The sequence below is a fragment of the Camellia sinensis genome, chromosome 4 (genome assembly GCF_055761805.1).
Source record: "Camellia sinensis isolate YWXY chromosome 4, ASM5576180v1, whole genome shotgun sequence".
NCBI classification, from domain to species: Eukaryota; Viridiplantae; Streptophyta; class Magnoliopsida; order Ericales; family Theaceae; genus Camellia; species Camellia sinensis.
In genome coordinates, this window is record NC_138964.1 from 184,355,296 (window position 1) to 184,369,655 (window position 14,360).

Here is a 14,360-nt window from a genome sequence, read left to right on the forward strand (position 1 = left end):
TAGTCAACGGGCCATTGCATGTGCATGCTTGTATATGCTCTTCATGCCTCAGTTTCATCACCATGGCCACTGTTTTGGGCATGGCTGAGGTTTACCCACATTCGGTTTAAGTCCATTGAGCATTGTGTATGCCATGTTACATCGCATTGTGCATGTTATGTTGTTGTTTGCATTGTGTATGCCATGTTCTTGTTCGTATTGTGTAAGCCATAATCACATTGCATTAAGTATGCCATGTTATTCATTGCATTGAGTATGCCATGTTGCATTGCATGTTTGCATGCTTGATGTTGCATTGCATTGTGTATGCCGTGTTATTTGTTGCATTTTGTTTGGATTAGGTGTTAGTCTAAACATGGGAAATGAGGGACGTTTCATACTTGAAGTGATGAAACGTGCCTCAATTCTCGGTCGCCGACGTTCTTGATCATACATGATAGAGTTCTAGGCTTTATGTGTTTATGTGTGCATTCATTTATATTGAATTGTGCAAATTGGCTTCTCGACCATCATGCATCGAGATGCGTGATTAGTGGCCTGAAGGTCGAGAACTACACTCCCTTGAGCACATGAAATGATAGGGAGGGTGGTTGTACACACATATCTTGCAAATACATTGTCATGCCCTTTCTTGCTCTCTGTTGCAGCAAATTGGAGAAGTCAGCAAAAACTGGCCGGCCAGCCAAAAAAACTAGCTGGCCGACCACTTTTTCTGGTCTGCAGCAACAAAAAGTGGTCGGCCAGTGGCTGGAAGCATCAACAACTAGTCGGCAGCCCTCCCACAGGTCCCCAAGGTGAGCCAGAAGCTTTCTGGACCTTTGTGCAAGGTTCTGAAAACAATTGCAAACGGAGGCAAGTTGGGGCATCGCGATGGATTTCCGAACGAGGTGGCCGAGCATGCATACACTCTTCTCCCTTTGAGACTCCTGTTTTACTGCTTTACTTAGCTAATTTGCTTAGCTAGTTTACGCTTTGGTTTTGTACTTAATTAGATAATGTGCTTAGCTATTCAATTTGTGTTGTAATAATTAGTTGTAGCTAGTTATTCAATTTTGTGATGTAATAATTAGTTTAATTAGCTTAGATTAGCTAGTTAGCTTCTTCTTCGGCCATCCGTCGAGAGGGCCAATTGTTGTAATAAGCGTGCGTGTGTGTAATGCATGTCTTCCAACCCCCATTTCTTTCTCCCTTTTACTTAACCGTTTTACGATGGTTAGTTTTAAGGCATATTTCAATTAGCATACTTATGCTTGCATGTGTGCATTCATTCATCTGTCTTGCATGCACTGGGCTCGGCGCATCATACTAACTGCATTGTATTTCAATACCTATTTGAATACATGTATCACATGACATCTTAGAATAGCCGAGCCTATTTTAGTTGCATTTTTGCATGTGTTGCATTAGCCATTTTAACATGAACTAGGATCACGCATGATTTCTAACTAGTTCTCTATTTTGGCTCGGAGTATACTGTGAGTGTTTATGCTTTAGCATACTGCATGAGATGTGTATGTTTCCATGAAGCTAACTGCTTAAGTGTTTAACTGCCTGAATGCCTGTGGGTGAAGGTTGGATTGCTTGAATTGGAACAATTCATCAAAATCCTCGTTTTAGCCTACTTGCGAGTAGCAAACTTCAAAATCATTTTTACAAACGAATATGCAATGTTTTGTTTCAACTTAGGCGATCTAGTCTATACTTGTATGTTGTGCGCATAATATAGTAATTCTAGGTTAATAAACGGAATAAGAACACATGTGTTTTCAAAAACAAAATATCATGCTTAGTAAAGGCCGATCTTTTGATCGGGCGAGCAGGGGTGCTCATTGCATGACCTTCCCTTTCGTACCTAAGTTTCCGAGCCGAGGTAACTTTGGTGATGACAGACACGTGGCCTTAGGCATGAGTCAGGGTTTCCTAAATTCCCCCAAAATAAAATATTTAGGTGGCGACTCTGTATCTGGCAAAACAATCCATGTTTGGCACTTCTTTATAAAAATCAGTTTTCGAAACGATTTGCCGGATTTGGACTCTTTGGTGATTTATCAGTCTCGCATTGCACTTTGTGAGATTAGATTCAGAACCGTGATATTGAGTCCGAACTGTAGTAGTTAGAGAACAAAACGGATTTCCCGCCCTCGTAGCGTGGAGTCGGGGAGTTCTTGGGGCGGTCTACAGTTTCTGGCAACTCTGCTGGGGATTTAGAGAACTTGACTCGAACTTGTGATATCTTGTTTTGACTACACTTATGTGTTTCTTTGCATTGCATTTGCATTGGTGCGCCTAGGACACCGTGTTTTCTGTATGCTATTCCTGAACGGTTTGTCGGAGGCTTGCTTTAAGAAGCGTGCCATAAGGCTGACCGGTTGCGGGCCCTGCCACGACGGGAACACCAACTCCGATTTTTACCGGGGCACCCCTTTTGACCATTCGACCTAGTGCATATCGGAATCCATAATGACTATTCCAAACTAGGACAGGTTGCTTACCCGATTGTAGGTTGTTTGAAACCGCTGCGTGCATAGTGAAACCCTAACTCCTGACAAAATAGGACAAGGAAACCCTATCCCTCCATAGGGGTGTTTTGTCTCTCACTTGCAAGATATTTGCTGTCAGAGTGTGTCTCTACAAGGTTGTGTGTACCAATTTGCAAGTCTGGGTATCAGGCCTGAGGGCATCAGTGTTTGAAATCAGCTTTACCTAAGGGTATCAGATTCAGATCTGGGGCAGTGATTTGGGAGGAGTGATCAGTGGTTGAGAACAGTTATTTCAGCTTGTGTTTGCCAACTGTGTGTTGTCTTTAAATTATTTAACTCATTACATAGCACACTGCACTTTCTAGTTGTTTGTTTCCTTATTATGCTTTATTTATCTTTTTGCAAGGCAGTTTAGCACTATTGCATCCGACCAAGCAGATATTCCCCGAGCACTCTAGGTTAGAGGTCGTAGACTTCATGGATCCGCGGATCTGATAAATGGACAACCAGTGTTCTGTTCATTACCCTCGGTTACTAGACGGATGGCAGTTAGGCAAAGGATATCAGTTCAGCAGTCAGTTCAGAGGGCTTTGTCTACCCCACCTGAATACAGTAGGGATCAGAGTTCTCTTTCTCCCACAGAGAGGGAACATACGTTGGTTCAGTCAGATCCACACTTTACAGTCGAAATGGAAGAGATGATGTGTTAACTCTAGGAGACTATGCAAGCTATGCAGTAAGATGCTGCCTGCCAGGCAGAAGTCGCTGCATGTTAAGCAAAAGTAGTGGCCCAACAGGCAGAGTTAATTGTCAGGCTACAGCAGCAAACCGGAGCATCTGCTTCGTACCCACCACCTCCCCCACCTAGAGTTCCAATACTCGAGGAGACTGCAAATGTCCAGGAAAATACGGACATTTCAACGGGGCCAGCTCTGCCTCTAATCCTACCCCAGCTGTCTAAAGCGCCCACCAACCTAGTGGATTCACCGTTTGAATTTGAGGTGGATCCAACAGCACTAAAAGTGAGCAAGCTAGAAAAGCTTTTTAAGAAGGCTCAAGGTATGAAATCCATTCTGGATATAGAGGATGGATATACCGATTTAGCCGTGACTCTGCCGGACCGATTTAAGATGCCGTACATTGACCGTTTTGACGGGTCTGGAGATCCTATGGTGTACCTGCGGCTGTTTTCGGATATCCTAAGCCGATGGGCCTTTATAGGTTGTAGAAGCTTTCCCTGTTTGGCCAGACCCTGTCGGGTGTAGCGGCTATTTGGTATGCAAAACTGGAGGGCTCTGTTAAAAGGAACTGGGAGGATATGGCTGAGGCCTTTATAGCTCAATACTCCTACAACACTCAGATCGAGGTCACAACTCGTGATCTCGAGACAACCAGGCAAGAGCCAAAGGAGAGCTTCTCTGATTTTGTGACCCGCTGGAGGGCTAAAGCCTCAATGATGACCATCAGGCCTGTTGACAAGGATCAGATTCGGATGGTTGTGCGCAACCTCCAGCCTAAGCTCATGCAAAAGATGATCATCCTCCCCTACCCACCTTTGCAGATCTACATGAGATTGGGGTGCAGATCGAGGATGCAATGAAACGGGGTCTGATTGACCATAAAAGAGAGCAGCCCAAGAGGGCATTCAACCGCAGTACGAATACAGGCACAAGCAGTGCTGCAGCTGCCAGATCTTCAGATGTAGGAATGGTCACCACCATCACTCCAAAAACCCTTGCAACTACACCCTTTACCGGTGCGTCCGGAAGTAGCTCGTAAATAGCCAGATATGTCCCCCGACACCAAAGAACCTTCACCCCACTATACATGTCTTTGTCTAAGACTTTGGGGGTTTTGATCAAGAAAGGGCACCTAAAGCCCCTAGAGCCGCAACCCTTACTAGAAAAGCTTTCTCCCTCCTATAACCTGGCGAGGTATTGTTCCTATCACCAACAGCATGGTCACGAAATCGACCAGTGCTTTCGATTACGTCATAAGATTCAGGATCTCATCAACAACATGGTGATTATGCCTCCAGAGAAGCCGAATGTCACAACCAACCCTCTCCCACCACATAACCAAGCTCCACCTCTCAAACGCGTCAACCTGATCCAAACTGGGGTTGTGTCATACGACCCTAGCATATATATCACCCCTTCTCACCTACACAAGCCGGAGGTGTTCATTCCTGACAGCACTAACTTGTGCATGTTAGACATCTCCCAAACCCAACCAGGACCGGTAGTGGTGACTACCGAAGATAGAACAGGGATCACTTTGAGAGCAGAGAAGAATGAGGATTCAGAGCCTAAGGGGTCTGCGAGTTTTGAGTACAACTCGAGCGGTTATATCACACCAACGGATCAGCCTAAGCCAATGATGGAATTGCCAGTGGGGGCAGAGATTTGTGTAGTTCGAGAGGATGGACCTAATCAAGGGCTAGATGACCTAGCGAAATTGGAGGAGGATATCGCGAATCTGTAATTCTTCAATGAACAGGATCTGGGAGACGTGACTATCAACTGGTTTGATCTGGAAGGGTCAGCAGAAGCTACTAGGTGGCTCAACGACGAGCTGGATGTTATTGAGGTGCCTCAGCCAAAACGAAGTCCGTCAAACACAAGGACATCAACAGTGGCCAGAATGGCTGGGAATCAGAATGGACTGCCGGAGAGCATCGGTGTTAAGAATTTTGCTCGAGATCACAGCATTTTGAGTACAGAAGATACTGAGCAGCAAGCTGCACTGAGTAGTTTGAGCAGGAAAAGATCGAAGATCTGGAAAGGGCTAGAAAGGCCAAAGCCCCTACGGGGACCGAATGTGCTGTAAGCACAAGAACAGTTGTAATAGAACCAGATAGCTGTCTATCGATGGCCGACGGTATGTGGTGGGAAGATGACGACCGATGTCTTGCCCACACCGATGAAGATTGGGGGCAAAGCCAACTGGACGATACCTAGTATGTGGGAGAGGTGGACCACATGACTAGAAATGGGCGGTATTTTAAGCCCCCACATTTGGATCAACCACAAGCGTCCAGGAAGGACAAGGAGGCGAAGAGGCAGAAAGAAAAATTGCTCGAGGAGAAGGCTGTACTGAAATGGCTTAAGAAGATACAAGCAGATATCTCCATCTAGGGACTGCTTATGGCTTCAAGAGTTCATAGATAGGCTGTCCTTTCCACGATGGACAGGGCCAAACTTTCAATTGACACCACGCCTGAATAGTTGGTAAGGCTGGTCTTTCCAGGAGAAGCTTCCCCGACGTTAACCTTCACTGACAAGGAACTGCCGCCTGAGGGCGCAAACCATAACAAACCTCTCTACATCTCTGTCGAGTGTAAAGAAAAATGGATACCAGTAGTTCTTGTTGACACAGGATCTGCTATCAACATGTGTCCGTCAATGACGGCATATGCAATCGGGTTGAAGCCCATAAACTTTTTGCTTACTGCCCAGGTGATAAGGACATATGACAATACCAGCAGAGAAGTGATGGGGACTGTACAGATTCGGACTCAGGTTGCTCCAGGGCAACAAGATGTTGACTTTCATGTCTTAGACGTTCCCTCAACCTTTAATCTACTCTTGGGGCAGTCGTGGCTGCACCAGGTGAAGGCGGTCTCTTCCACCCTGCACCAAATGCTTAAATACCCCCACGAGAAGGGGGTAGCCATTGTTTTCGGGAATTCTTCAATCCATCCACCGCCAAAGGTTTCTATACCAGTTCTGGAGATTGAACATAGCGCGGAGGATATGTTCCTGTCAAGATTTACCCTAGCTGAGGCCCGGGTTATACAAAACATACTGGCTATTGATGAAGGGATATATGTCAGTGCACAGTCTGTGTACCTCATGAACAAGCTCTAGCATATCCCGGGATGGGAATAGGGAAAAGTGGCCAGAAAGGCATTGCAGCATCGGCCGAAGTGCCGCACAACCCGCATACCTTTGGTTTAGGTTATCTGCCTACCAAGGAGGACTGGGTGAGGAAAGGAAAAGAGATAGCCGGAAGAGCCAGAGCAAAGCAAACTGGGAAACCTTATGAGTTGGTGCACCGGCCCATTCAGGGCACCCTAAACGGACGTTTCGTCCGGGAGGGGGAGGATTTCCCGTTCTGCGGTTTCCCAAAGCCATGGCTGAATACAGAAAGGCGGTGGTTGCTGGGGTTTGAGATATACTTTGACTTGCAGTTGTCTGGGGATAATGTTGCCGAGGAGCAGGCAGACCCACCAGTCGAGGCTGAGCAGTGCAGGGAGGAGGATTCTGAGAGTGCAGAGATTGAAATGGGGGTAACACTAGCTTGTCTACTTTCAGATCCTCCAATCGTACATGAGTGCTTGGGGGATAACTTCTCGATTTCTATGATCGGGAATGAAATGGCTGCGAGCCCATCTTCAAACATTCTGGATGCATCCATCGCACCCTCCCTCGTCTGGCAATACGAGGAGGGATTCTTATCGAGCAGCACCGAGTCAGGTAGTGAGCCAGAATCTGATGCCACTGAGTCTGTGGAGTCAGAATCGGGTTCTAGCTCGTCTGAGTCTGAGTCTGAGTCTGATATTCTTGGAGGTGACAACCCAGATGCCACAGTCTTGTCTAGGTCGTCTTTTTCTTTTTCTTTTGAGTCTGTTGTAACAAAGGAATCAGGCGATTTGGATGTGATTAATGAGAAGTGTGCAGCTGTGGCCTTCGAGTACTTTTCTGTGCCCTTAATTTATTGCATTAATCAAGACTTTCAAAATTTTGACGAAAACGACGAGGAAGAAATTCCTCCAGTTTTGAAATATTTGCTTGATCAAAAGCGGGAGAGGTTTGTTAAACCCTTGGTTGATGAAATCACCACAATTAATGTGGGTACTGAGAAGGACCCGCGGCTGGTCCAGATTAGGTCCACGTTGTCTTCGGAGGAGCGCGAGCGCTTAGTCGCTTTGTTAAAAGATTTCAAAGATATTTTCGCGTGGTCCTACAAAGACAAGCCTGGAATCGATCCTGAGATTGTACAGCGCCGTATCCCTCTTGACCCAGAGGCCCGACCTGCTAAACAGAAGCTCAGAAGGATCCGCCCAAACTAGGCTCTCAAGATCAAAGAAGAGGTCACCAAGCAAATTGACGCAGGGTTCCTGCTGGTATCTGAATACCTAACTTGGTTGGCCAACATAGTTCCAGTGCCGAAGAAGGACAGCAGAATTCGGGTATGTGTGGACTTCAGGGATTTGAACAACGCCAGTCCGACGGACGACTTTTCCCTGCCGCATATCGATGAATTAGTGGACTTTACTACTGGGCATGCATTGCTCTCATTCATGGATGGCTTTTCAGGCTACAATCAAATTCTGATGGCACCCGAAGACCAGGAGAAGACTGCTTTCACCACCTTGTGGAGGACCTATTGTTATAGGGTGATGCCATTTGGGCTGAAGAATGCTGGGGTTACGTATCAACGGGTTGCGACCATAATTTTGCACGACATGATCCATAAAGAGGTTGAGGTGTATGTGAACAACATGATTGTCAAGTCCAAGAAAAGAGAGGGCCACTACACTGCCTTGCAGATATTTTTCCAAAGGATCAGAGAGTTTCGGTTGCGTCTGAATCCTCAGAAATGTACGTTTGGTGTTACAACAGGGAAAATGCTGGGGTTCTTGATCACACAGAGAGGTATCGAGGTCGATCCTTCTAAAATCAAGGCCATCTTAGAAATACCACCACTAAGGACTGAAAAGGAGGTGCAAGGCTTTTTGGGTAAAGTGCAATTCATAATACAGTTTATTGCAAAATTAACCTTCACTTGTGAATCACTCTTTGGTCTCCTGAAGAAAGGAAAGAAGTTCCAATGGGACGGCCGATGCCAAACTACTTTTGAACAGATCAAGCCATATTTACAGAACCCACCTATGTTGTCACCGCCTGAGCTGGGAAAACCGTTGATTCTGTATCTTTTAGTGACTGAAACTACAATGGGCTACATACTCGCACAAGAGTCTGAGGACAAAGTGGAGAGAGCTATCTACTACCTGAGCAAGAAAATGCTGGATTACGAGACCCACTACACTCCGCTGGAGAAGGCTTGTTTGGCCTTGGTATGGGCTACCAGGAAGCTGCAGCACTACCTATTAGCTCACTCCATAATACTGTTTTCGAGATTAGATCCCATCAAATATCTTTTCAAGAAACCAGCACTTACAGGTAGGCTAGCCCGTTGGTTGCTTCTACTTTCCGAATTCGATCTAAAGTACATGACGCGCAAGTCAGTAAAAGGGAGAGCGGTAGCGGAGTTCCTAGCCGATCACCCAGTTGAAAGGGATGAAGCAGTTGAGTACCTGTTCCCAGATGAGGCCATTCTGCATGTTGAAGAAAAGACTTGGACGGTGTACTTTGACGGAGCGTCAAACCAATACGGGTATGGGATAGGGGTCTTGTTGATAGCACCCAACAATTCCCGCATACCTTTAGCATTCAAACTCCGGTTCAGAGTATCGAACAATGAGGCAAAATATGAGGCATGTATTGCCAGTTTAGAAGCAGCCCTAGAACTAGGGGCAAAATGGTTGGATGTCATCGGGGACTCGAACCTTGTTGTATCTCAAGCTAAAGGAGATTGGAAAGTTAAAGAAGAAAAGATGAGAATCTATCACCAGACCTTAGACGTGCTAATTCCTCAGTTTGAGAAGCTGAATTTCGCCCATCTGTTAAGAGAGAACAACAGGTTCGCAGATTCATTAGCAACTCTATCTTCCATGATAGACATTCCTTTCAAAGTCTGGATGCGTCCAATCATCATCGAACATAAATTCGTGCCGGCCTACGAGCTGATTGCTGCCATAGATAAGGTACAAGATGAGAATCCCTGGTATTACGATGTCTGGAACTTCTTAGAAGAAGAGGCGTATCCACCAAGGGCAAATGCCAAAGATAAGAGGACAATTCGAAGAATGGCTGCTCAGTTCATCGTTTGCGGGGGCAAACTGTACAAGAGAGGTCATCTCAGGATGCATAAACTGTGTGTTGATGCTGAAGAATCCAAGTGCCTGATGGAGGCCATCCATGGAAGAGAGTGCGGAGTGCACATGAACGGGGTGATGTTAGCCGGAAGATCCTTAGACAGGGTTATTACTGGTCCACCATGGAGGAGGATTGTGTTGGCTTCGTTCGGTGATGCCACAAATGCCAGATCCATGCAAACTGCATGAACATTCCGCCGTCGAAGCTGTACAACATGACTTCGCCATGGCCATTTTCAGTTTGGGGGATTGATGTGATTGAGGTTGTCACTTCGAAGGGGTCCAATAGGCATGAGTACATTCTGGTAGCGATAGACTACTTTACGAAGTGGGTTGAGGCCCAATCCTATGTGGTCTTGAAGGCATCGCATGTTGCTAAGTTCATCAGGAACAACATCATCTGTCGCTACGAGGTTCCGAATGAGATTATCTCAGATAATGGCTCCCACTTCAAGAAGGAGGTGATCGATTTGTTAGAGAAATACAACGTGGCTTTCCATAAGTCATCTACATATCGGCCGCAAACCAACGGGGCAACTGAGGCCGCCAACAAGAACATCAAGCATATTCTACAGAAGATGGTGGAAACCTACAAGGACTGGCCAGATATGCTGCCGTTTGCTCTGTAGGGCTACTGGATTTTAATTAGAACTTCTACTGGAGCAACTCTGTATTCCTTGGTCTATGGGATGGAGGCTGTTCTGCCTATCGAAGTTGAGGTCCCGTCATTACGGGTATTGGCTGAGCGTCAGATAGCTGAGGCAGATTGGCAGCAAAGCAGGTTCGAAGAACTCATGCTCTTTGATGAAAGAAGGCTGAAAGCACTGTATCACGTTCAGGGTTATCAATGAAGAATCGCTAGGGCTTTCAACAAGAAGGTTAAGTCCAGGAATTTGAAGGAATGGGATCTTGTGCTCAAAGACAACCGAGCTCCCATCCACGACCCTAGGGGCAAGTTCAGACCCAATTGGACTGGTCCTTACATCATCAAGTCTATCTGGACGGGTGGAGCTGTCGTTCTGATGGACCTAGATGGCCTAGAGTTCTCCCAGCCGATCAACATGGACAAGTTGAAGAAATACTTTCCCTAAGTGGCTCGCTAGGCTGAAAACCCGAAAGGGCGACCTAGGCAAAAGTTGGAGCATGAAAAATTTGAAATAATAAAAACTGAGCTCGCAAGGTTGAAAACCCAGAAAGGGCGGCCTTGGCAAAAGTTAGAGCGCAAAAGGAGAGTGTTAATACATGAGTGAACCCGAGCCGAACTACGTAAGGCTTGATTCCCATCTTTGGGATACGTAGGCAACTTCATTCTGAGGTCCAGCCATAAACACTTCCCCAAATCAACTTTGTCCGTGTGATCTTGTTGGTCATCTTTGGCTATTCTGCATTCAAGAGCTCGGTTTGTGATCTCCAGTGCAGTGCTACTCAGACTAGGGGCAACTTTCCAGTTGCTGAGGATCCGAGGTTGTACATCTTAGTGATAGATCTCGGGCGTGTCCAGTTGTGATCCATATCGAAAATGGTTTTGAAAAGTTTTAATAAAAGTTGATTTTGCTAAAATTAATCTTTTTACGACTTAGACCATTTTTTGACCAAACGGAAAATTTTCAGTACCCACAACCTTCAATTACATTGATTTCAATACAGAGTTCTCCTACTCTTCAATACAAATTGAAGTTGCTTTTTATTACATTCATAAAGAAAACTTGAAAGTACTGATTAAAGCAAATAAATTTGGGGCATAGTCAAGTCAGGTATTCCTGCGTCCCCTCCCAGAGCTAGTCGAAGCCTCTGATGCCAAAGTAGGCTACCTGTGCCTCTTCATCAAGCCAAGCTATGCACTCCTCAGAGAGGGTGCAACTGAAAGTGGGAGCGGAGGCCAGAAGCTCTCTCATCCTCCATGCTGTGGCATACCGAGCTAGCTGTGCGCCTCGGACTAGAAATGCAGCAGGGTATTCTATCCCTTCCTCCGGGCAAGTCTGATCATGACCAAACTGATGCCGGATTCGAAACGGGAAATAAAAGACACAGTGTGTCAGGCCGATCAACTGAATCCCAGGTTGGCGAGTCATGCTGTAGCTCATCACCGGTAGATTAAGCTAGGGGCAGCGCCAAGCAATGTCAAGAGCAGTCAAACTGCGCATCCATTCGTACCACCATCCCTCATCAGGGGCATCGACTAGAAGCTGCTAGAAGAAATAGCTGCGAGCTGAATATGCTGGGCATGATTCCACAACTTTTAATTTATCCATCAACCATATCTGGGGAGGGATGAAAAATGAGAGATTAAAGAATAGAGAGGTGTATGTGGAGAGAAAAGTGAGAAAAGGGTTTTGAGAGAAAAACCGAGCCTGAGGGCCGAGTGATGTGAGAAATATATGTGAGATAGGGTGGGAAACATTACCTGCAGCAGTAGTGGACTCCCCGCAAATCTAGCCATCTCTCAGCGATGGAAAGTGTCCAAACCCATCAATGTCTCGGTTAGTGTCATGGCGATGCAATTTTTGCCCTTGAAAAGCGGAACTGGGGCACGATTTCTTCGTTGCGTTTGGATTCCATCAAAACTTGGAAGTCTTCGAAAGTGGGACACATCTCTTGTCCACCAAAGCTAAAGACGTGAGTTACCGGATTCCAACATCTTGCCGCGGCATGAAGGAACGGAAAACGCAGCGGAGTGCGACTCAACGTGAATAGTGCATTTATGCCAAAGACCTGGAAGTTTAGCTTTTCTGAGCCATCTAAGTTGGTGATCCAATTTGTGAGATTTTGCACGAGAAATGCCTCCATTTTGGTGCAAGACTGAGTTAAAATGAGGGAAACACGAAGCTGGAGCCTTTATGGAGGATAAGGCACTGTTTGGAAAACAAGTGTCAGAAAACTGGAGGTCCTCAGGCAAAGTGGTCGGCCGACCACTTTTTCTGGTCGGCCAGCTAGTTTAACTAGTCGGCCAGCTACCTTTTTTGGTTTACAGACCAAAAAAACTGGTTGGCAGGCTCCTATGGTGGTCGGCCATGAGCAAGAAGCTGGTCTCCAACTGTTTCTTGTCTCCAAAAGGGAGTCTCTAGCTTTCCTGTGTGGTGACATTGCTGAAGGTCTGAGTTTGCCTCTGTTTCGGATGCATTTTGTCACTTTGTTTGTCTCAAAATGTATTCACTTTTCGAATTGTTAAGTTTTGCTTATCGAGTTGTTGCTCTTTGATTATCGAGTTGTTGCGATTTGTTTATCTTATCGAGTTGTGAACTTGCTAAGGTTTTGTTGTTTCTTAGTGAGTTAAGTTGTTTAGTTGGTTTTGTTGGTTCACTACCTGACTTGGCAATACATGAATGTTCAGTTTCCATTCAATCTCATTTTTGTGCAAAATGGTGCGATACGATGCTTAGAATACAAATACAACACTTTTTGAACAAAAAGCTATTTTCATTCCATCATAGCATCTTTTTACAACATTTTACAAAAGGGTACAAGTTTTAAAAAAAATAAAACTACCTAAGTTGTACAATGTGCTACAACTACATGTAAAAAGAAAAATAAAGTAGGAACATCTGCATGAGTACTATCAAGCTCAAGACCGAGAGGCCCTCTTCACCTTCTTCGGCTGAGCAGCCTCTACACCACCACCGTCGGCACCTCCGTCTGAATCGGAGTCACCGTCCTCGGAATCCTCCTCAACGTCGCCTCCGCCCTTAAAATTGGAACCGGAGTCGTCATCCCTGCCTGCAGATGTCTCTGACTGTGGATGTGCTGACTCATCCTCCTCGCTAGACTCCTCGTCATGACTGACAGGTGCTCTACGCTCCCCTCGGTTGCGTGCTAAGGCCCCTCTCCTGGCTGCTCGAGAAGGCTTGGATGGCCCAATCTGCAGAGGTGGGACCTAAAAAGGACAGTTTGAATGCATCAGCCAGTATGTATATCAGATGCAGATGCGAGAATGATACACAGAGTGGGTGCATGCAGATATAGTATGTGAATGTGATGTGTCAGATGTGCTCTACACAAGCAATGAATCAATGCAGTGAAATGTTCAGTTTCCATATGTCATCAGACGCATGATAAATGCAAAGAAATTGAAAAGTACCCGAAAGCCGGAGGCGTACAGCAGCGTCTCCCTCCGCAGGACCATGCTCTCGAGTGAGGCCACCACTCCGAGCAACCCTAAGTATACTCTCTAGGAGGCTGCAGATGCAAGTTCAAGTCATCAGTGAATGAATGAATGTCTAAATATCTTAGTGATAAATGAAAACTATGGAGCATACCGGTGGTGAGTCAGGGTCACTGACGTATCAATGATCCCGGCAGTGGAGGCTCCAGTGGAATCGGGGTAAGATGTCCCATACTGCCAGCCCATCAACTCGGTTAGAAAATCTGGTCACCCAGCATACTGACAAGTTGAGGGCATCCCTCTAGCTCTACCCCTCGATGTGCTAGCCCTGCTAATGGAAGGGATGTCTGCAGCTCGAACGCGACTCGACGATGGCATATCAGCAGCCCTCCTCGTAGGAGTACGAACGCCTATCAATGGAGGCATCAACTATGTATGGCGGTATGTCGCGTACTCCCCCTCCTCTAGGAAAAGAGCTGCGCCGACACCCAGCATAAGGTCGTCAACCTCCCGGGGAGTGAGACTCTCTGTGGACCGCATGTCCAGTGGAGGTGCTGAGGGGATCTCCTAAGCGGGATTGCCCATCGTCTGGTGCATGAAGCGATCCCTGAGAAACTAGGCTCTGCCGACTGGTCCCTGAAACAAAACCCTGTATCGAGAGGTGCCCCATGCTCCGGCGAACTCGAAACGAGAATACCCAGGCATCGCCAGCCAAGGCTGCCAAGTGATCTACGGATAACAAGTGCATAAACTGATTAGATATCATAAATATGCAAGA